This window comes from Pararge aegeria, chromosome 9, assembly GCF_905163445.1.
Source record: "Pararge aegeria chromosome 9, ilParAegt1.1, whole genome shotgun sequence".
Taxonomy (NCBI): Eukaryota; Metazoa; Arthropoda; class Insecta; order Lepidoptera; family Nymphalidae; genus Pararge; species Pararge aegeria.
In genome coordinates, this window is record NC_053188.1 from 3,994,148 (window position 1) to 4,016,340 (window position 22,193).

The window sequence follows — 22,193 nt, forward strand, 5'->3', positions numbered from 1 at the left end:
AGCCTTTATCTATCTATATATATCTATTGAACGAATATTTTATTTATTTATTTTATTTTGAGGTACTGACATTTACTTACTTCTAATTTCGTCTGCGCTAAAAAACTATGTTTTCATTACCCGCAATTTAAAGTAGCCTGGACTTGAGTTTTTTTTTCCGAAAAGTACTAAAATTTTCAATTATTTAATTAAGTGTGCTTAGTTATCATATTAAACTCCGAAATAATACCAACAATTATTAGCAATTATATTTATATATATATTATTAATAGTAATTGTACTCTTCGTACTGATTCGTACAAATAAAATTTCTAGATTAGAAAATTTTATTTCAATTATTTTTTCGTAAAAACAAATTTATTTATGTAAAAACCAAAATACTACATTTTGCGTTTTAAGCAAATTAAAATATCACTTGCTTCAACGGTGAAGGAAAACATCGTGAGGGAACCTGCATACCTTAGAGTTCTCCATTATCTTCTCAAAGGTGCGTGAAGTCCACCAATCCGCACTGGGTCAGCTTGGTGGACCTACGGCCTTAACCCCTTCTCATTGTGGGAGGAGACCCGTACCCGTAATGGGTTGATATGACAATGATGATGATGAAAGATAAAAAACACAAAAGAATAATTCAGATCCGCTTCTTTTACGTCGGCTAGGTGAGACAACGCATTTTTGTTAAAAAGTTTTTGACTATTTCTACTTTTTTGTTCAGCTCCAGGTGGTAAACCATAAGCTGGGCTACTAATAAATAAGTAATAGAAGTAAAATAAACATCGACTTATTTATGTAGAATATAGAGAGTTTAAAATTACTGTAAAACACATTAACAGTGCATATTTGCAGGAAAAATTGGTGGGCGGCGAAAAAATGAAACGGTTGTAACATTTGCCAAAACTTTGCTCTTTTAGTCGCATAAAAGTTTTTCAGTTTATTCAGCTAAATTAAAGACTAAATCAATAGCATTCATTAACAAATGCAACTGCCGGCTTCCAACTGGCGCTTATCCAAACTCATAAAATAACAAATTAAGCGACAGTTCCGAAGATATATTATGTAGTTTTTGAAAGCAACACTTCTTTACTATTTGTAATTTTAATTAAATAGGAACATATTTCGCAGGAGCGTCCTGCTTCTATATAAAATTAATCTCAAGTCAAAAATTGATTTACCTAGATATCTATTCATAAAATGAAAACGTGTCTATACTTATAAATAGATAAAAATTATATAACAAGTTAAAAATCTTTTCAAAAATGGGTTCGATTCCCACAACTGGAAAATGTTTGTGTGATGAGCATGAACGTTTTTCAGTGTTTATATGTATATTCTAAGTCATCATCATCATCACATCAACCGATAGACGTCCACTGCTGGACATAAGTCTTTTGTAGGGAGTTCCAAGTTCCACGATTCTGAGCCGCTTGGATCCAGCGGCTACCTGCGACGCGCTTAATGTCGTCTGTCCACCTCGTTGGGGGTCGACCAACGCTGCGCTTACCAGTACGGGGCTGCAACACCCCTTGCCCCGCCGTTACCATAACCGCTGTCAGCATCACTGGCAACACGCACTGTTCGAAGACTTTCGTCTTCAGGCACTGAGGCGGTCCTCAACTCGGTTGTATGTTGCCAGGTCAAGTCGTCGGGGTTGGCAGCGGAATAGCCAGGAATAGCGGGGCCGCCGGGAACTAGGGGCTGTGGTTTTTTTCTCCTTCCCATTAAAGTTATGCCCGATAATGACCACGCTGGGCAGGCGGGTTGGTCATCGCAGGGCTAGACTGATCGCCCCGGCGTCGCTGCTGCCCGACACCGGTCTGTGCCATTTGTTCAGCCTAGCCAATTCGAAGTGGTTATACCGCCACTTGTCGATCGCCAGAGCCTCGTCGGTTAAACGGCAGGGTGCACCACGTGCAGGTGAGGTTGGCAATTTGGGAGGCTGACTGGTACTAGCCTCGCCCACTTACACCCCATATATACATATACATATTCTAAGTATTTATGTATATTATTCATAAAAATATTCATCAGTCATATCAGTACCCATAACACAAGCTATGCTTACTTTGGGGCTAGGTGGCGATGTGTGTATTGTCGTAGTATATTTATATTTATTATTATTATTATTATTATTTTAATATCACACAAAAAAATATTTTTATATAATTAAAGAAATTGACATAATAAACATTATTAAATTTGGAATACAAATAATAGTCTCATTATCAATCACCGGAATGAGCCTTATAGCGAACTTCAGGGTGTTAAGAAGTATAACTTGAAAAAAATGAGACGCTAATCGTTACATTCTATAGTTCATATAGTTAGCGTACTTTGAAAGCGGCCGATCGCAACTCATTGTTTGTTACAGTTGTTCGATGTGTTTTCGCGGGTTTATAGGAGAACCAAAAAAAGGATAAGCAAGTAATATATAAATAAGCCCATAGGCGCATTTTAACAGCCTGGTGGAATTATTTGTCTAAATCTTTTTTCTTTTAAGATAAGTTTGTTTATTTTCCAAAATATGCTTGTTTTTTTCGTCTAATATACGGAGTCCATCAAATTCTACCATTTCATGTGTACTAATTATTTTATGAGCTAACAAATTATTATGATAGACGAGATGTGATTATGTGAGTTTACATTAATAAAAAGCAAATAAGAAAACCCTTCTTTCGATACTACGAACGCTTGTTAATTGGGACAACGAATAATGACAATCACTCGACCTGAAATCTGTCAAAGCTTAATGCTTACGAGCGTTAACAATTTTATCAATACCAAAATTTATCAATAAAATTTATTATTAGAATAACCCCTTCTGATAAAGAGTAACATCGTTAGAATAATACCTATTATTACACTTTTAATTGGTTTTTGAACGCTTAAATCATCAACGTAATTTTTAAACAGTAGATTACGTAACTACTTCGACAATTAACTGGTTTCAATTGATTTTCCAATTAACTTTCAGGGCTTAGTAAGAATGTTTAGTTCCGTGAGAAAATTAAGAGTTTATCAGTAAATTACTCTGAAATCAAAGGTAAATAGCTTGTCTTGGCGTGTTGAAGCGGATTTTTAGGTCTTAGCCCAGTATCCATTTCCTAAATATCAAACAGAGTTAGGAAATATGAGTTCGTCAAAATCAAATAATTCTTTATCCAAATAGTCACATATATGGCACTTTTGATGCGTACATTACATATAAAATAAAACATAGAAGTGAGTTGATGGCGATAACTAAATTCGTCAACTTAAAACTAAAGCTACGAGGGTTCCACCTTGCACCCTGGTCTAAAAAGAAGCCCAAAACAGACTTAGCCGGTTGTTTTTTTTTTGTTATCACCATCTCACATTGTCACTTAAAACTATTAAAGACCTGAGCAACTAAAAAGTATTTTTACACACCCAAGCATTTTTATGGTTGACGCAGTCCTTAATACTATAATAGGACTTTTCTTTAAGCTTACGTTTAACACAAACTTTGAACTTTTTCAGAGACATCTCCAAGATATCAACTGGTAGTTTATTGTAAAATTGTATACAATTTCCTTTAAATTAATTTCTTTAGTTGTCCAACCCCTTCTGTCAGAACGCTTATTAACGCTTGTTTGTTGTTGTTGTTCGTTGGACCCGGATTTGATGACATATTTTTCTTATCCTTAGACAACTAAGAGTGTCAGACACCCGATAAGATAGACGGATGACTTCAAGCGAGTCATAGGAGTTTCCACCAAAATGCCTATGTCCAGCAGAGGTTGTCCATTGGTTGACATGATGATGATCATGATGATTATTTATGATATATGGTAACCACCCCATTTGTCTGTGTATTTCATAACATAGTTGGCGCTGTCAAATGAAAATGAAGCGGCCATGACAATAAGGCCCATCCGTTTGGTCATTATGACCTTATCTTTAATATCTGTTACAGTATGTTATTTAGTTAACACTGATGTGAACCTCAGCTATCGGGCTTCGAAATCCTGTTCCAATCAGTAAGCATTTTAAATATGAAAATGGAAGTAAAAATTAAAATTATTGTAATAGGTGTACAATAATTTTAATTCTTCATTTCCATTTTTAATTTTTCCAATATTATGAACAAAAACAACACTAAATAAAACACAAGTACAGTGGCCGGCCTTAGCGTAAAAAGCGATCTCTGCCAGGCATCCCTAAAGGCTATACTTAATATTTAAGATATAATATCATTTTAGCTTCTTTGAAGAAGAAGTCTTATTTTTTTTTGTGGCATATATTTTAAAAACGCCACCTCATGAAGTGAATCTGATTGGGAATGTTTTTGTTCGTGGAAGCCGGGCCCCGAGCATTGGAGCGGAAGCTTTTTGTAGCACCTGACTAATTTTAATAAATATAAATAAATAGACACACCGCCATCCAGTCCGAAAGCAAACGTAGCTTGTGTTATGGGTACTAAGATGACTGATGAATAATTTTATGTATAATATACATAAACACTTATAATATACAAATAAACACCCAGAAAACACTGACCCAGACACTGAAAACATTCATGTTCATCACACGAACCCTTTCCAGTGGTGGAAATTGAACCCACAGCACCTGACTCAGAAAGCACTGCTGTGCCAACTGCGCCAATCATCCGTCACGAAGTAATAAGAAGGTGTCCACCCCAATGCGATTAGTTTAAGTTTTGATAAAGTTGGCAAAGGTGACACTTTAAGAGTGAATGTCACAAGGGATACAAAAACTTAGGTACCTTGGGACCGCAACGTTTATCAGACCTCCGTACTAGATGCCCTATCCATTGCCACCTGATCATCTCATCTCATTCAGTTAATTCGGTAACCCTGTCGGATTTATTTTGCAGATGTACTTCGAGCCGTCCTTCAGCCCATAGTTAGTAGTTACCGTTTTTACAATGATGAAATTTATTCCTTTTATATGTAAGTATTTGTTTTGTTGTTAAATAAATAAAACTGATAGTAAAAAGAAAACTATAGATCTACAGGTATTTAGTGGTACGGTACACCTATACTACCAAGCCCCTTTATGAGACAGGTCACCTATAAAATATATACTTCAAGTCCACCGTATATAGTTTACGATGCCATAAATTTCATGTTATCGACGAGATGAGAGGCCCTTTAGCACTCCATTTGTCACCGTCTATTTCATAAAATAGGATGAAAATGCAGCGGCCATGTCATAAAACCAATAAAGCCCATCCATTTGGACGTTATGACCTTATCCTTAATGTAAGGATCAGTTACAATATGTTATTAAGTTAACTCTGTTGTGAACCAAAGACATCTGGCTTCAAAAAGCGGACCAATCAGCGGAGTTCCTTTTTTAAGTCCGTGACACTTCATTCGAGCAATAGGGCACTTTATGTTTTATATCCGAACCAGCTGTTGTCCACGTTCCTCTTACGCGTTCATTCCGGTATTTACAATGTTGCTATGTTACTTACCGTTCCTTAACCTAACTCTATGCCAAAATCAAATTTATTGGTTGTTCAATTGCTTACTTAGGGCGTAAAGGACAAACAAACAAACAGTAAGATTTACCGACCACCGGCGTTATTTGGTGGTATGATTTTATACACCGTACCAACAATGGTACGGCTAGTGTAACGGTGGGTCCATCATGGTTTTATGATATTGTTTTTCTTATTTTAATAAAGTTATTACTTTATATGTGTCATTTCTATAGCGTCAATTTGTCACGAAGCCACATATAATAACTCACGGACAGCGAAGTGCAATTTATCATAAAGAAGACACGCCGTAATGGAAAGAGTGCACTCTCCGGAACACCGCTCGGCTTACGTCAACTCTTATGCTAGGTATAAGAGAACCACCAACCTTATCCACGTGGGTAGAAGCTCAGAATTTTTATGTTCATTCAAGCGAATTGGAATTTGTAACCGGAACTTCGGGTTTTTCTTTGTTCTTTTAAGCTTGCTTGCTAAACGACGGAAACTAGCTGTATCAACTACTAGCTTATAGTTTTTAAATACATGCAAGCAAAATATAAAGAATGTACACAACTTGATATATAACTCATCTCACAATCTTTAAGAATATCGCTTCTTAACCGTGTAGCAGTACGAAATTTACTAGCAAGTAGATTTTAAAGATTTTAAAGTCATTCCAGCAAAATAAAATGTGTTCATGCAACTTCGAGAAACGAAGTATGCGAAATTCACTAATGCGAAAAACAAAGCTTGTGTTTTTTTGCTTAAAGCGCTATAGGTCTCATTAGCAAATTCTAAGAAACTTGTGTTTTATGCTGATTCCAGCGATTTTAAATAAATCAACTGAAATTTGACTGTAACAATATTAATATTAATATTGGCAGCAAAAATAAACTCGTTGTGCAGTTTACTAGGCTACACAAAATTGCCAATACATTCAAAGGCAATTGTATGTTATTTTATAACAAAATACCGAATGAAATCTTTTAGATGTCTCTTAATAAGTTCAAAGTTAATATGTAGTAACTTTGAACTTATTTACTTACAGAAAAATCTTATTATAATATTAAGGATTAATTAAACGATAAAAAGCTTGGGTGTGAATTGCTCTAGCTTCATAGCTTAATATAAGTTTACTGTGACATGGTGATAAAAAAAAATTACCCAGCTAAGTTTGTTGTGGGCTCTTCTTAGAACAGGGCGCGTTTGGGACCCACGTAGCTTTAAGTTTAAGTTGACGCACGAAGTTATCACCGTCCGCTTACAAGTGCCTGTGATGAATAAAGAAATTTTGAATTTGAATTTGAATTGAACGCAACGTCTCGATTTTTTATGCTCTACTTTTTCCTATGTTTAACCATCTTGGTGAGTGTACAATTAAGTATTTTAAGTTAAACGTTTTAAGTTGGGTGATTTAAGGAAATTCAAATGTTTAAATGCAACGCGCAGAAAATTGCTGTGTGGGACCCACCTATTAGCTACGTTTTTAAGTAAGTTCATGCTCAACTATTTTAGGTTCATCCAAGCGAATTTGAATGTGTGGATGCAACGACAAGCCGTTGCTATGCAGAATAAAGTTAACCCATCGAGCGTAAATTAATCTAGGGCCCTACTACTTAGCTAAGTCATATCGTCTTAGAGAACTTGCGCGAATTTAAATTTCCATTCAAGCAAATTTTTATTTAAAACTATTAACAAAGCAACCTAGTTGGAGCAATAACATTTACACCCAAGCATTTTGAACGTTGACGTAGTCCTTAATAATATAATACGTATTTTCTATAAGCTTACGTTTAATATTCTATAACCTCACGTTTAATACAAATTTTGAACTTTTTACGAGATATCTCCACGATGTCAACTGGTAGTTTATTGTTAAATTGTATACGATTTCCTTTAAATGAATTACTTATTTTATGTAGCCTAGTGCATTGTACTGCAAGTTCATTTTTGCTGCTAATGTTCAAGTATAGCAGTCTCATTTTCTCTCAAAATAAACGTCGTGAGTTCTCTGTGGTGTTTTCAACCACACGTAAAGTCAACCTATAAAACTAAGCTCATCAATTGCTATTACTGCGAGAAGCGGAATAGCAAAGTGCACGTGTATAATGCTCCCCAAAAGTACTTACTCTGCTTAAAAAAAACGACTAAGTTCGAGTTATAGCGCATATCGAGGGTGTTAGCGATTTCACACGGGGGCCGAGGTCGAATCCCAGCACGCAGCTCTAACTTTTTAATAGTTATGTGCGTTTTAAGTAATTATAATATCACTCAATTTAACGGTGAAGGAAAACATCATGAGGACCTGGGAACCTGCATGCCTAGTAGATAGTACTCCATAATGTTCTCAAAGGTGTGTGGAGTACACCAATTAGCACTGGAACAGCGTGGTGGACGACGGCCTTAACCCTTTCTCATTGTGGAAGAAGACCCGTATATAGCCTTTTGGTACTTTTAAGCTGTCTCAGTAACGATGCGTTGTCGTCCACGGGACTCGCAGCATTCTTCTCATAACATACTCGTACGTTGTGTCTTTGTCATTGTTATGTGTGGCGCAATGTTAAAATATTTTTTTCTTTCTGTCTCCTCTAGCTAAACATTACGAAAGCGTCTATACGTTGTCTATGCAACCATGCTTATTTCTACCGAAAATTAACATTGTATCTGTATTCCAGTAGGAAGGGCGTGTTTGCTGGTGTAATTGCAGGCACATGAGGCCTCAAACCTACGCCTTAGGATGGACACAGGGCGGAACTTTACAGGACGTCTTCTTTGCCCGCCCAACGATATGTTGGTTTGTTCATAAGAAGGCCTATCTCAGCTCAAAACCTATTAAAAAGGTTTTTTTTTATTCCACTACAGGTTAGCTCCAGGGCTAACCTGGTATATACATGGTAGCCATACCCTTTATCGGTTTCGACGCGAGATCACACCGGAGCGGCACGTCTTTGTCGATAGGATGGCAACTAGCCACGTGCAAAGTCTCACACCAAACCAGACTAGAGAATATTCATAAAATTTTAAATTCCCTAATTGGCCCTGCCGGGAATCGAACTTGGGATTTCCTAAAATTCACAGCGCTCACCGTTGCGCAAGGGAGTTTGTCAATCGATCCGGGACGGTGCAGTACCATTACAAAAAATCGAAAGGAATATGATTTTATAAAATGTATTATGCATCCCTCAATACATTACGGAGCTCCCACTCTATTTACCGGAAAATTATTCATACGTCCGCAACGCTGCGGGGCTTGCACGTTAATTTGTAATTAATTCGTTCAGATTAATGAACGCTTCCACGGTGAAATTTAATTATATTGAAGGAGATTCGGGGTGAGACTTTAACAACTGCGAATATCTTTATGCTCCGGTTTTATTAAATAGTTCATCTACACATTTAAAAATCCGTAACTATTACAGGTTTTGTCCTGACTGACTGACCCACAAACTACAGCCCAAACGGCTGAACATAAATTCATTAAAAATAATTTAACTCTTAAGTCAGAAACAAAGTCAAAAATATCTTTATTGAAGTAGGTGGCACTTTTGATGCCTACGTTGCATGAGAAGTTCACGGTACTGAGATGATGGCGATAACCATATACGTAAACCTAAACTTAAGCTACGAGGGTTCCAAACGCGTCCCGGTCTAGAAGCCTACAACAAACTTAGGTGTTTTTATTTATCGTCATCTCACATTGTCATTAAAAATTATTAGAAGAGCACCCTGGTTAGAGCAAAAATTCACACTCAAGCTTTTTTATCGATTATATAGTCCTTTATACTGTAATAGGACTTTTCTATAAGTAAAAACGGAAGGAACAAAGTGTTATTTAAGGTTTAGGTTCAACTTTATAGACTAATTTTATAAAGAGTCACCATTTAACTTTTTGAAGTTTTGTGCGTTTTGATTAATTAAATGTAACTTGTAAAATATAAAAATAAAATACCTAAGAATTTATCTTATATAGTTTTGTTCTGATCTGTTCTGTTCCGTTCCGTTCCGTTCCGTTCTGTTCTGAAATCAAAAAAAAAGTGAAAAGTCAAAAATATCTTTATTCAAGTAGGCCCACAGGTGGCACTTTTGATGCGTACATAAGAATTACACGGCAGTGAGATGATGGCGATAACCATATTCGTAAACTTAAAACTAAAGCTACGAGGGTTCCAAACGCGTCCCGGTCTAAGAAGAAGCCCACAACAAACTTAGCCGGGTGTTTTTTTTTTTTTGTTATCACCATCTCAAAATGTCATTTTAAATTATTAGAAGAGCAACCTGGTTAGAGCAATAATTTACACCCAAGCTTTTTTATCGTTTACGTAGTCCTTTATACTATAATAGGACTTTTCTATAAGCTTACGTTTAATACAAACTTTGAACTTTTTAAGAGACATCTCCAATTATTTCAGTGTTGCCCATTTATTGAGGAAGCATCACGCTAAGAAGAATATGAGCATAGCACCAATGAAGAATGTTTCAAATCTGGGTTTTTTTCCTTTCGAGAGCTTTCGCTGCGTGCGCTGCGTTATCGGTTAAAGTTTCGATAAAATCATGTTTCCTTTTTATGTACATTTTGTGGTGTGCAATGAAAGTATAGTCATTCATTCGTTCAACATGAAATCCCTACAATAAAAATCAGTCAGTTTGGGGTAGTATTTTAAAACTGCTGAGCACGAACATTGTATAAAAAAAAGCTAAAATACCAAGTTTTCATATATGACTTTTAAAACTGTGAAACAGGCACTTTCTCGTTCGTTTACCAAAAGCCTAAATACCAAGTTTTTGTCTTGTCAATTGAAAATTAAATTATAATAATATTTGTTTGAGGTAAATTCCATCTGAACCCAACGTGTATAACGTTAAAAAAAAGTTATAAATAACTTTACTGTACAAACTTTGTTTCCCTATAACCCTCTCAGGGGCAGAATAGAAAAACCTTGTATACGTGTTGTTTACTTTTATTAGTAAACCTCTAGGGACATCATCATCATCATCTTTGAAATCCATTGCTGGACATATTGCCAAATACCACGGTCCTGGGCTGCTTGTTTCCAGTTGCTCCAAGTGACTCGATGTCGACTGACCACCTCTTTGGGGGGTTGACCAACGCTGCGTTAACCAATACGGGGACGGTACCAAAACCTTGGAACCCCAACGTGCAGAAACGCGACCTCTAGGTTGTCTGTAGTAGGGATAAGGTTAAAAATTACTCTCAGAATTACTCGCAGGTATAGGTTAGTTTAGATTAAGTTAAAAAAAAACTGAAAGGCGTAGTCATCATCCTATAATCACAACCGTCAATCGGTTTCCGTGGTCTATTTTTAAACGGTCATCGTTACTATATCTCGATGTTAATTTGACTTCTTTTTAACAAATTAATCAAGCAGTCTAGATGAATGTATTGTTATCAAAAAAAACAAATTAACGGGGAGTTATCTTTATTACATAATGTGTACTGTCAACAGCTAACGAAAAAAATACTTTCAAATTACTATCCATACAAATTTAATAAATTAAAATTTATATTGACAAAAAAGAACCGACTTTGTGTATTGAATATTTTCTACAAATATTTTTAAGTAAGTTCCCAGTAAAATGTAATGCCTCTAAATGTACCCGAAAGTATCTTGTAAATTTCTGCATTTTACTTGGCACTGAGTTAAAAATGTTCTAGAAAATATTCATTTCTTGCCTTTTTGTTCTCTTACTAAGTCGGTTCTTTTTTCTGTACAAATAAATTTCACGCGATTTAGTTGGTATATTTGCAATTATATCTATGTAATAAATAAGAGTAAAATCTTAACTGTTTATTATCTTCTGGAAAATATTGCTTTTCCCGAAGGCGTTAATGGTTGAGGAGTTTTCCAGACACCTCACCATCAGGTTGTTTATTGTCACGAGCATAAATTGCTTACCTACTACTACTATACCACAATCGCAAGCGCAACTAGTGTAATACTTATTATTGTATAGTTTCGGTGGCCAACCTTGGTGATCATCATCAGTTTGAAGCGCCTAAATTGAACTTCTCGAAAGAAAATGCTCAAGTTATGTACATTAAAAACTACTCAAATCGTTTTAGCTGTTCCTATAAAATTTCAAGAGTTCCCTTGATTCTTCCAGGAACCCTCTAATAGAACTTCATCATATTATATTAATAATGGTACCAACTCTGTGGTATGTAAGAATCATCAAAATTTGCGTATAATTGGCGGAGTAATCGCGTAACAAATATACAAAAAATATATATATTATAATAATAATATATAAAAAAAATTATACCTTTTTTCAATTAGATAAATTTAATATGCATTTAGAAATTTTCGGAACCGACAGGATTTGAACTCTCTGGCAATCGCGGCTTGAGCGCTTTCTCCAATGAAGCTACGGCTCTCTTACCGTCGATGCCGAAATTATTATTAATTATTAATTTATTTCACATCAGTCTTATAGCGACTAGCGTCATCTAGTAGGAAACGTTGCAGTTTCGTCTACTTTTTCAAAGGTCCATATTACAATGAGACACTTTTGAAACCAGAGATGACACACAGAGAGACGCAGGTTGAAATCCTGTCAGTTCCGAAAATTTTTATATGCATTTTAAGTTTATAAAAATCATTACTGTAGTTATAAAAAAAAAAAAACTGAATTAGTTACCAAAGTAAAACCAAAAATGATAAAAGGCTTACGAAGTCGCAGAAAGCAGGTAGTCTTTTGTAAAGCTGATTGTTTACTGCGGGGAGAACTGGTATTTCCGCTAACAAAGACTTGCGCGATACCCCATACTGCTCAGTTTAACAATTACTTGCTCATTTTCCAGCTGCGAGGCCAGCTTAGCTCCACAAACTAAACTCATCAATTGCTATTACTGCGAGAAGCGGAATAGCAAAATGTACGTGTATAATGCTTCTCAAAACTACTCTGTTTATAAGAAATAAAAATAAAAACCGATTAAGTTCGAGTTATAGCGCATATCGAGGGTGATTCCGCTTTGGGAAGCGGTTATAGGAGTTCGACTTTATTTACGGGGGGCCGAGTTCGAATTCCAGCACGCACCTCTAACTTTTCCAATTAATAATATCTTTGTTTTAAGTAATTTGAAATATCACTTGCTTCAACTGTGAAGGAGAACATCGTGAGGTTTCCGCACGCCTGAGAGTTCTCCATAATGTTCTCAAAGGTGTGTGGAGTCCACCAACTGGGCTAGCTTGGTGGAGTTCTCATTATGGGAGGCCACAATCGAGGCTCCTCTACATGAATGCGCAAGAAAGGCAACCGTTAGAGAAGAGTGGCGAAGTATTGTCAAGCGAGCCACAAAACCCAGATGACGACCACGACCAGTCTGTCAAGACTGAAACGACTAAGAAGAAGATTATACAATTCTTATTCTGCTTGACTTTAGCAATGCCTTTAATACAGTTGACTTTGACATCTTGCTTAGTCTTTTACGCTCTATCAACATATCTCCATCAGTAATAGACTGGTTTCGGAGTTACCTCAATGGCCGTCGACAGCGCATTCAGATTGACGAGTCCTTTTCGTCTTGGTGTGATGTAGCGGCTGGGGTACCTCAGGGTGGCGTGTTATCTCCTTTACTTTTTTCTATTTTCATTAACTCTATTACTCAAAACATCTCTTCTCTCTATCACATGTATGCAGATGATATCCAAATATATCGCTCATCTACCCTTCAAAATCTTGGTTCTGCTATTGCAGCTATAAATAATGATATGGCTGCAATTTCTGAGTGGAGCAGGCAATATGGGCTAAAGGTCAATCCTGCAAAATCAAAAGCTATCGTTATTGGTAGCTCAGGAATGATCGCGAGGGTTGATTGGCTGAGCATTCCTTCTGTTATTTATAATGGCATCGCTATTCCTTTTTGTGACTCTGTGAAAGATCTTGGTGTATACCTCGACCGGGAATTGTCATGGACAGTGCATGTCAAAGAGCTGAGTCAGAAAGTGTTTGTGGCGATGAGCTCGTTGCGAAGGCTGCAATCATTTCTTCCAATTCCGACCAAAGTTATGCTAGCACATTCTCTTTTTCTATCTATTCTCGATTATGCGGATGCAAGCTTTCTTAATCTGACCGAGGATCAGCTTAATAAACTTGAGCGTCTTCAAAATCTGGCTATTCGGTTCATATTTGGCCTTCGCAAATATGACCATGTTTCCGTATTTCGACAAAAACTCAAGTGGCTTCCTATTCGTCGTCGCCGGGATATGCATGTACTTTCTCTTCTGTACTGTGTGTTATTTCATCTAAATACTCCCTCGTATTTAAAAGAGAAGTTCACTTTTCTTGGTGAGCAATCTGGTGTAAGATCGTGCCGTGCGCTGACGCTGTGTATGCCTTATCATAAGACAAAATTTTATAAGCGTTCGTTTAGCGTACGAGCTGTGGAATTGTGGAATGCGCTTCCATTGAGCATACGACGATCCAAATCACTGGCGATATTTAAAAGAGCAGTTAAGGCCCATTATATTGTTAACGACTTTTAATAGTATGTATATATGTACTTACTCATTTATTGTATGTTAAAGTATTTAATTATGTAAGTGTTGTTATTATATATATTAGTTTATTTTTATATTTATTTATTTATTATATTATTTACTTTTTATCTATTTGTGCACACTAGTTTATGTATTGGCATGTAGTTATTTGCATGTATGTATTTTAATATTTGTACCACCAGCTGTCTATTCTCCTCTTCTTTTTTTTTTCCTAATTCTAAGGTTGCCTGGCAGAGATCGCTATTAAGCGATAAGGCCGCCTTTTGTATTACTACTTCTTTCGATGTTTCTGTTTTTGTTATATTTTAAATGTTGTGGTATACAAATAAAGAGTTTTAATAATAATAATAATTATGGGAGGAGACCCGTGCTCTGTAGTGGGTCGGTAAATGGTTGATGTGAAAAAGTTCGAGTTGGAAATTTCACACTTAGGGTTCCGTGATGAAATAAAAAATACAGTTAGAAGTGAAAGAACTAATTAGAGTTACTTTGACTACTAGAAAATACATATGGAGATCAACAGGACATACAATGCGTGGCAAACGAGTAAGTCAATCACAAACCAGTACTCAAAGAACCAGGAAAGATAACAAGGAGGTTTATATTACATATTGGAAGACAATAATTTAAAGCAGTGGCCGTTATGGTTAAAGAAAACCAGAGATAGACAAGAATAGAAATATACCTTTGTAGTTGATGAACTCAAACCGCACTGCCAGGAATATTATTCAAGAAGGTGCGTGTGTGTGCAAATCACATGCGGTAGGAGTGAAACTTCTAAAAAGTCCCTGATTAAAAAAATGAACAGTCGCTTGATGTAAACTGTATATTTATAAGTACATAAAATAAAGTAATGAGACTTATACTAACTTCAGCTTCTGGTACTTACAATCATTGTTTATAATATTATTTTCCGTTGGAACATTACTTTGCCCTTGAAAATCATCTAAAAAAATATATAAATAAGGCTACACACATAATACATTCAGGTTATGCATGTTTTTTATGAGAAGTAAGAAATCACCATTATTTTATTAGTCACTGTTGGAAAGTTTATTTCTTTGCAGACGCTTTCTCGAACCCTCTGTCAAAATGAGTCGCCATATCGGTCGCGAAATTCCGTGTCAAAACCAGTTATGTTTACAAACTTCATTTAACCGCTTTGTAAAGTGGATATTACCGGTTTACAGTGTTCTCACCTCTCACCCCCGTATCATTGTCAGTCTGTATACGAATGATATGGAATATAAACATTACCTATAATTGCACATAAACTCAATACGACTTTGAGCTGGCTGCGTAAGTAGGTAACAGAATTTTTTTCCAAGGCCACGACAGATAAATAAATTGGTTCTTTAGTAATCTTTCAGGTCATGGAATATTTTTGTTAGGGTAAAACAAAACAATAACCTAGAATTTTGTGTTTGTTTCATAAAATAATATAGTTCTAATATACTTATAGCTATATATTAAGCGAAGCGCAAGCGCTTTCATCTCTCGCAAGATAGAAAAATGAATTTTAAAATGTAAATTGTTGATATTGGAAAAGAGCAACTGCTGAGTTTCTTGCCGGCTTCTTCTCGGTAGAATCTGCCTTCCGAACCGGTGGTAGAGTCACTACTCACAGACAGACTTGACGTTTCAAAAGTGCTTATATTAGGCCTACTTGAAAAAAACGAATTTTGAATTTTGAATTATTGAATTTTGACGATAGCCCAGTGGGTAGGAGCGCGACTTCACTTTTAGGGGGCCGAGCTCGAATCCCAGCACGCACCTCTAACTTTTCAAAGTTAAAAGTGCGTTTTAGTAATTCAAATATCACTTGCTTCAACCGTGAAGGAAAACATCGTTAGGAAAGATGCCTGAGAGTTCTACAGAATGTTCTCAAAGGTGAAAAGTCCACAAATCCGCACTGGGCCAGCGTAGTGGACTACGGCCTTAAACCCTCCTCATTGTGGGAGGAGACCCGTGCCGTATGCCGGTAATGGGTTGGTATGATGATCATGACGATGGTGCGTATCTGTATCAATGGTGTACTATGCTAACTCAGATATTATAGCGTAACTAGTTAGCACGAATAACGACCTCTAGTGACGGGGGAGCATTGTATAGCATAAGTCCCTGTCATTACCACATCTGAATAGTAATAATTATTCAAGCACGCCAACTGACATTGGAGCAGTATAACCTCCAAGTAGCTCTGATATCAACACCTAAGCTCTAAATAACTCTGTCTTTATAAAGGAGACTTTTACCAGCTGCAATGATGATGATGTTGGTTGGCTAAACGACCTTAATTTGTTACGTAACATGATTAGAAATTCATATTATAATAGAATAAAATAAAATAAATTTTCCAAAAAATTCATCTGTTTTGTCAGGCTTAGTGAAGACAATAATAATTGACGGCGATGTTTCTTGGTAATAAATAATTATACCAAATCATTTTATTTCAGGTCGGTGATCCATATGCAAAATTTGAATAATTGAAATTAAATGAATATCAAAGACACTCAGATTTAAAAGAAATAAAATAAAACAATAACTCATTAAAATCGAAAATTTAAATGTAAATTAAAATGAATTGAATTACAATTATAATTGAACTATATTATAAGCGATATTTGATTTTGGATAATTATAATTTCTAAAGAAGGTAACTTAATTATAAAAACTTTATTTTTGTTATTAATATAGTTTTTACAAGCAATTCTTTAGTTTTTACTTACGCTTACGTTTGCGTTCAGCCATCTCTTTCCTTTTCACAAACGTAACTTTACCTGTCATATGAATTTAGTTCAATTTATTGAAATAGATTTTATTTAAAAATTGGTAACTGAAACGTTAACTCGTCAATTATTCTTCTGTAATGGTTATTTAAACCCACTTAACTATAAAATGGCAATTCATAGAGCTGCAAATTATCTTTCTATTTATCGCCGCGTTTTCTTCAAGGTTTTGTATCATTTAAATTTTTTTATACTCTGTATAGAACATTAAGTAGGTACGCGAACAATCATTAAATTTTACTCATAGCTAACTTTTTAGGTACAGTGATTAGAATTATATTCTAGAATGTATGTGTCATGGTATAACGATTGCTGGAAAACTATTCTTAAATAATAAAATCATCATCATCATCATTTAAGCCCAGTCGATCTCCTCCGAAAATGTGAAAGGGCCTTAGTCCACCACGCTGGCCCAGTGCGGATTGGTGGACTCCAAACACCTTTGAGAACATTATATAGAACTCTCAGGCATGCAGGTTTCCTCACAATGTTTTCCTTCGCCGTTGATGCAAGTGATATTTGAATTACTTAAAACGCACATAAAGAAAAGTTAGAGGTGCGTGCTGGGATTCGAATTTGGCTCCCCGAAAGTGAAGTCAAGCTCCTACCCACTGGTCTATCACCACTTCAATATATAATAATAAAAATATATAAAACATCATCTACTTGAATAATATTATTTAATTATTTATTATTAAGTAAACCATTAGCTGATTACATTATTTAGCATTTTAAGTAGTATTTAACTAATCAATTATTGCAGCGAATGATACTGCCTTCATTATTAATAAACTGTGTCGCAGGTAGTAACAGTCGTTTAGGATAACGGAAACATCATAATACCAACTGATGACTGTCAATGTATTTTCAAATGTGAAGTTTCTGTATTGCCTGTATCCAGCGGTTTCCTGCGAGTTCTTTAATTTGATCTGTCCATTTAGTAAGGATCTTTAACGGTCACGTTAAATAGTGCGAGTTCGCCATTGCCACACTCTTGATCCTTCGGTCATCATTCGTTCTTCACATTGAAGCTGATTGCAAAAGGACGTAGCCTTTTGCAATCAGCTGTGTTACTCAGTTGGCTAGATCAGTAACTTTAGTTTTTGGGAGCTGAATGTTTCTTAGATTGTATCATCATCATCATCATCATCATATCAACCGATAGACGTCCAGTGCTGGACATAAGTCTTTTGTAGGGAGTTCCAAATTCCACGGTTCTGTGCCGCTTGGATCCAGCGGCTACCTGCGACGCGCTTAATGTCGTCTGTCCACCTTCTTGGGGGTCGAACAACGCTGCGCTTACCAGTTCGGGGCTGCCATTCTAGCATCTTGGGGCCCCAACGTCCATCCATTCTCCGAACTATGTGCCCGGCTCATTGCCACTTCAGCTTCGCGACTCGTTGAGCTGTGTCGGTATAATCAGAACTCTGGTTCTGTCACGAATCTCCACATTTCTGATTTGATCAGTTTAACTTATAAATATAATTAGTTCGAATTATTAAAGTTCTTAGTAACGGTTCGTTAGGTCCTCTGACTCTGAAAGATAAAATGTTTATGTACAACTGCGTTTATTTATTTAACTCTTTATTTGTTCACCACTATGAAGTAAGGAAAAGAAAAAAAAAATACAATAGAAATACAAAGACAGAAGTAGAATACAAACAAAAAGCGGCCTTTTCGCTTAGTAGCGATCTCTGCCAGGCAACCTTTGGGTTAGGACAAGATAAGTGTTATTTGTTAAAAGTTCACTTTTACTTACGACGCAACAAAGATGGTAAATGTATGACTGCGTTCGTTTAATAAGTTACCATTTTACAAAAGCCTTATATAAGAAATCCTATGAATTAAATAAAACATTTTTTTGCTAACCTTACGTGTTTGCATTCATTTTTATAATTTTATTTGACTCGATATTAAAATACCTATTTTGCAATAATGGATTTATAATAGCTTTTAACCGCAGCGCGTTTTAATATAGATAAAGCTATAAATAATATATTTAAGTCAAGTTAATTTATACTGTAAACTAACTGGTACCCGCATTTTTGCCCACATCTACATATATGCCGAATTTTATTAACCACTTCTACTAATACTATAATAACATATACTTAATTCCTTTATAAATTATTGCATTCCTCAGAATAACTTTTTACATTAGTCGAGTCCAAAGAGTAAGGTTTCTAAATTATTATTTTCAGCTTTTTAATGCCCACTGCTGGGCATACGCAGTATGCTCTTACAATACATAGGAAAGCTGAAATAATAATTTCCGAATAGCTCCTACGATCTATCTGTTTATTGTCAGGCCTTAATGATTATTATCACAATGCCTGTTTCTTCGGAAACTTATCAAAAAAAAATTTGTTTCATAAAAAAATCCATTGATTTTAGTATGAATTTAAATATAATAAAGTTTATTTATAAATATAATAAAGTTTATTTATATTTTATATATTTATGTTTATAATATACATTTATCTGAGTAGTCCCTGTTATAAAGACTATTATTTAGCGAGAAGATTCAGTTAAGTTTAAAAATTACGGTAAATAAAAATTTCCCATACAAATTTCCAATCCCTATTATATTATTTAGCCGTAAGTAGCTTTCACAATTTGCGAGTGAATGGGATAAAATACGTACAAGTACGTATACCTCCAGGTGATTGAAGTGAAATTTATTTCTGCGATGGTACTATCAGATAACAAGGAAGGGGGTTCGTAGTGTCAAATAAAACTATAATGATTTTGCTTATTCGGTTGCTATAACAGGTATATAATAGTTTTTGCCCAATCAGTGAGAAGAGAAAAATAAATTTACTTGGTCTTGCAGTCTTACATAACTGTTGTTTTTTTTTTTAAATTTAACCTAAAATAAACAATGTAAAACTTAATAAAATCTAAAACGTCTTTTAAACCACCGTAGCGAGGCACAGTTTCTAAGATGCTGGCAGCGTTGCCCCTTGCCAAACTAATTCGTTGGCCAAGGTAACTGCCCGCTCTAGGATCACCGGTAGACTCGATAACCCTTTTTGATAATTCTTTAAAAAGAGCTCGTGCCTCCGGACATGGGGTCCCAAAGTCTCTACTCCAAAAGGCACAAAAATTAAGCTGCTATCCAGGTTTTCACATTTACGCCTATTTTCTTATTTATTTTCATTTAATTTTTAATTAAATTTTTAAAAGCAATAGTGGTTAGCCTCAATTCATCTTGATTAATCAGTTTTTTTTACTTTTGCTTAAATCAGTGTTATTTTAATATTATTTACGATATTATTCATTCATACGATAAAACTGCCATTTTTATATGAAACTAAAAGTAGTTTTATAGGCACAATAGTAAGCCTCATGGATAGTCATTTAAACAAAGCAAACATCAAAACACACATAATATTTGACTAATAATAACATAACAAATGGAACCAATCAACACTAATTATTGTTATAATCAATAACTAATTAGAAACTAGTTTTAACTATTTAGTTAATATTTACTAAACGGTAATTTGTCAATTGAAACTGGATGAGATTGAAATATTACTTGCCGTATTCATATTTTTTCAAACAAGCGCGACAACGACCGACAATGCATTCCAAGTAGGTAACACAGATAAATCGCCAGCTGATCTACCCTTCTGGCGTCATCCAGACGTTATGTCTTATTTAAGGACACGGGAGCGTTCGGACTAAACTTTAGCCTGAATAGGCTTACAGTCCAGCCCTCAACCGAAATATAAACCGAGGTCCAAACCTCGCTGGAGGAACCCTAAGGTCAACTTTACCGTCCCCTCCGATGTCTTTTAGCCCTTCTGATTTATGGAATCGCTCCGAGAATTGAATGTTGTGGGAAAAAATAATTATATCCTTTCCCCGAGGATAAAAGTCTCTCCTGTCCGTGCTAGCCGTGCTAGATACTTAAATACATTTTCATTTCAAGTGTCAGGGCGTGTCAGACTCGCACGGACTAATTCCCCTAAAGACTTCCAGGGTTGCACGGACACTCGACTCGAAGTCTCATAACTTGGGCCCGTGTTAATGAACCTACATTGATCTAAGAACAGGTTCTTAATTTTGGTATAGATTGCCGCATAGATTAACTGATACTCACGAAAGTTGGTTTGTAGATACATGCCCTTTTTAAAAATATGAAAAACAAAAAAAAAATATGTTATGACAATACACACATAGCCTTAGCCCCAAAGCAAGCGTTGTTTGAGTTATGGGCACTAAGAGGACTGGTTATCAACCCATATGGTTGTCAAAATCGAACGGTCCACAGCCTTGGACTCAGAAAGCAGGTTCGTTGCCCACTGCGCCAGTTGGTCGCTAAATCATTACACGGCGGAAACGCTGTGGGTATTCCTTGAAAACGATAAATAAATCATTATCATCATCCATCCATTAACAGCCCACTATATAGCACGGGTCTCTCCTCAGAATGAGAAGGGTTTAGGCCTTAGTCCCTCACGCTGGCGGAATTGGAAGAGTTCAAACGTCCTTAAAAACATTATGAGACAGCCGATTGGTGCAGTTTGCAGCGACCCTGCTTTCTGACTCCAAGGCCGTGGGTTCGATTCCCACAACTGGAAAATGTTTGTGTGATGAACATGAATGTTTTTCAGTGTCTGGGTGTTAATATCTTATTCTAAGTATTTATGTATATTATTCATAAAAATATTTATCAGTCATCTTAGTACCCATAACACAAGCTACGCTTACTTTGGGGCTAGATGGCGATGTGTGCGTTGTCGTAATATAATATAATATATTATGGAGCCATCTCACGACGTTACATCACCGTTATAGCAAGTCATATTTAATTGCTTAAATTAAAAATTACTTGCTTAAGCTTGGATCAAACTTGTCCCCCCGAAAGCCTTACCCACTTGGCTATCATCGGTAAATAAATAAATAACCAAAAAATAATATATTCTAGTAAGCTATTAAAAATAACTGTTCCTATTGACTGTACTAGTAATTTGATCTGAAAATTAGTACCGATTGATTACTAATGCACTTACCTACTAAGTATCATTAAAGTACCTATAAATAAACGATGTCGCACGACCCGGCGAGTAGTTGTTTTGTACCACCTCAGCGTGGTAGAGTTTTATTGTTAAATTTTAACGTATTTCTGCAAAATGTTGGACAATGCCAACGTGCCTGCTTTCACGGAGCTCTGTGAGTTCGCGAGTACCAGTGTTAGTATTGTTTTATTTTTGTTTATTTTCCCCGTAGCCCCCGGGTAATTTAACCCGTCCAGGCCTTTATGAATTTCCAACAATGGAATTGCCTTAATATGTGTAATTTATATATAATCTAGATTTTTTATTGGCCTCAGGCCTGAATATCCACTTTTCTATAAAGGCTTTTCCTTTTATAAAAGAAAGGTATTAAGAGCGCTGACTCTACACGCTTTTTCAA